General features: G+C 45.3%; 1 protein-coding gene across 1 annotated transcript in view; it reads right to left on the reverse strand.

The window, feature by feature from the left end:
• c7a (complement component 7a) overlaps window positions 1-3,457 on the reverse strand; it is a 23,858-nt gene that overhangs the window by 18,121 nt on the left and 2,280 nt on the right. The gene's annotated exons all lie outside the window — the stretch shown is intronic.

The raw sequence follows: 3,457 nt of genomic DNA on the forward strand, positions 1-3,457 counted from the left end.
CATTTAACAAGGACCCTCATGGTAGGATGGTCCAGAAGATTAAGTCACATGAGATCCACAGTGAGTCAGTAAGCTGGATACAGAATTGGCTTGGTCATAGAAGACAGGGAGTCATTGTGGAGGGGTGTTTTTCTGACTGGAGGTCTGGAGCCAGTAGTGTTCCACAAGGATCAGTGCTGGGACCTCTTGTTTGTAATATATATAAATGATTTGGACCAAAAATGTCAGTGGTCTGATTAATAAGTTTGCAGATGATATGAAAATTGGTGGAGTTATGGATAGTGAGGAAAATTGTCAAAGGATACAGCAGGATATAGACCAGTTGGAAAATCGGGCAGGGAAATGGCAGATGGAGTTTGATCTGGGCAAGTGTGAGGTGATGCATCTTGGGAGGTCAAATGCAAGAAAAAAGTATACAGTAAATGGCAGGGCCCTTAGGAGCATTGACATACAGAGGGATCTCGGGGTGCAAGTCCATAGCTCCCTGAAAGTGGCAGCACAAGTGGGTAAGGTGGTAAAGAGGGCGTATGGCAGGCTTGCCTCCATTGGTTGGGGCATTGAGTATAAATGTTGGCAAGTCATGTTACAGCTGTATAAGACTTTAGTTCGGCCAGATCTGGAATATTATATGCAGTTCTGGTCGCCACACTAAAGGAAGGATGTGGAGGCTTTGGAGATGGTGCAGAAGCCGTTTATCAGGACGTTGCCTAGGATGGAGGGTATTAGCTGGAAGGAGAGGTTGGACAAACTTGGATTGTTTTTGATAGAGCATCAGAGGCTGAGGGGTGACCTGATAGAAGTGTATAAAATTCTGAGAGACATGGATGGGTGGATATTCAGTCTTTTTCCCAGGGTGGGAATGTCAAATATTAGAAGACATTGTTTTGAGGTGAGAAGGGGAAAGTTTAAAGGAAATGTGCAAGGCAAGTTTTTTTTTACACGGAGGTTGTAGGTGCCTGGAATGTGGCACCACGGGGAGTGGTCGAAGCAGATACAATAGCAATGCTTAAAGGCAATTAGTCAGACACATGAACAGGTGGCAAATAGAAGGATATGGACCATGTGTACATAAAAGCAGGGATGTACTACTGAGGCTTTGTAAGGCCCTGGTCAGGCCATATTTGGAGTATTATATACAGTTTTGGGCCCCAAATCTCAGGAAGGATGTACTGGCCCTGGAGCGAGTACAGAGAAGGTTCACGAGAATGGTCCCAGGAGTGGAAAGCTTAACATATGTGGAACATTTGAGGACTCTGGGACTATACTCATTGGAGTTTAGAAGGATGGGGGGGGGATCTAATTGAAACTTACAGAATACTGAATGGCCTGGATAAAATGGATGTTGGGAAGATGCTTCCATTGGTAGGAGAGTCTAGGACTTGAGGGCACAGCCTTAGAGTAAAGGGAAGACCTTTTAGAATGGAGATAAGGAGAAACTTCTTCAGCCAGAGATTGGTGAATCTATGGAATTCACTGCCACAGAAGGCTGTGGAGGCCGGGTCATTGAGTACATTTAAGACTGAGATAGATAGGTTCTTGATTATCAAGGGGATCAAGGGTTACGGGGAGAAAGCAGGAGAATGGGGTTGAGGGACTTATCAGCCGAATGGCCTAATTTCTGCTCCTATGTCTTATGGTCTTATGGTCTTAGATAGGATTAGATTAGAATGGCACCATGATCAGTACGTACATAGTGGGCCGAAGGGCCTATTCCCATGCCGTACCGTTCTATGTTCTATATTCTATGAAATAAGGGTCAATATTCCATTAGCCTCCCTGATTACCTGCTGCACCCTGTGTGCTAGCTTCTGGGTTTCATGCCCCAAGTCCCCTTGTGTTGGGAATCCTTGTGTATCAATCTGAAAAAGGTAGCTTACAGGTTCAGCAGGTACTAGAGAAGGCAAATCAAATGCTGGCATTTAGTCCAAGGGAATGGATAAAAACTTTCCAAATGTTTTGCAATTACTTCCTTAATAATTGAATCTAATAGTTTTCCAACGATAGCTATTAAGTTAATCAACATGTAGTTTCGTGCTTCTTGCCTCCCACTCTTTTTAGACGGGGGTGTCATATAAGCAGTTTCTCGATCCTCTGGTACTTCTCCAATGTCTGACGATTTTTGGAAAATTACGGCCAATGCATCTATTATCCTAGGATGCAAGCTATTGGATCCCAGGGACCTAACTATCTTTAGCACTGTTAGTTTGTCTAATACTACTTCCTCAGTGATGGCACTAAATTCCTTACTTATATATTGGCACATGATGTCTCAGTGGTTAGCACTGCTGCCTCACAGTACCACGGACCTGGGTTCAATTCAAGTCTCAGGCAACTGTCTGTGTGGAGTTTGCAGATTCTCCCTGTGTCTGTGTGGGTTTCCACCGGTTTCCTGAGATGTGCAGGTTAGGTGGATTAACCGTGATAAATGCAGGGTCACAGGGATGGGCTGGGTCACGGTGGGATGCTCTTTGGAGGGTCAGTGCTGACTCAATGGGTTGAATAACCTGCTTCCACAGGGATTCTATGATGTTCTTTAACATTAGTGGGATGTGCAAAATACCTTTCTCAGAGTGACGATAACCGATAACCTGTCCTGGATTTCCCAGGTAGATGTGACACTGAAGAAGGCACAACAACGCCTCTTCTTTCTCAGGCAGCTCAGGAAATTTGCCATGTCCATAAGGTCCCTCACCACCTTCTACAGATGCACCATTGAAAACATACTGTCTGGGTGTATAACGGCCTGGTACGGCAACTGCTCTGCCCAGGACTGTAAGAAACTGCAGAAGGTGGTGTGCACAGCCCAGACCATCACAGAAGTCAACCTTCCATCCATGGACTCTATTTACATGGCTCGCTGCCACAGAAAGGCGGCCAACTTCATCAAAGACCCATCACACCCTGGTAATGATTTCCTACAGCCTCTTCCATCAGGCAGAAGGTACAGAAGCCTGAACACACACACGAGTAGGTTCAGAAACAGCTTCTTTCTGGCTGTTATCAGACTGATGAATGGACTCTCTTGCCTCAAATAAGACTGATCATGCTAACATTGATCTCGCTTTTTCTTGTTCCCCATAACCATCTCCCAGATTGATTTTCTGAGGGACCTACAGTCACTTTGTCTCCCTTCCTGTTTATATATTTATAGAATCTCTGACTGTTGGCTTTTGTATTTGTCTTGAGCTTGCCCTTAAAGTTTATTTTCTCTTTCTAAAAAAAATCTTTATCCTCCTTTGCTGGATTCCAAATAGATCCCAGACTTGGGGAGCAGAGAGGGGCAGGGAGGGACACACAGTGATGGGGGGAGAGGGATTAGACTGGGTGAGATATTAAAGGGAGCGGGGAGTGAGCGGGAGAGAGGGATTAGGCTGGGTGGGATACTAAAGGAAGCGGGGATTGAGGTGGAGAGAGGGATTAGACTGGGTGGGATATTAAAGGGAGCGGGGAGTGAGGG

The sequence above is a fragment of the Rhincodon typus genome, chromosome 3 (genome assembly GCF_021869965.1).
Source record: "Rhincodon typus isolate 14 chromosome 3, sRhiTyp1.1, whole genome shotgun sequence".
Classification (NCBI taxonomy): Eukaryota; Metazoa; Chordata; class Chondrichthyes; order Orectolobiformes; family Rhincodontidae; genus Rhincodon; species Rhincodon typus.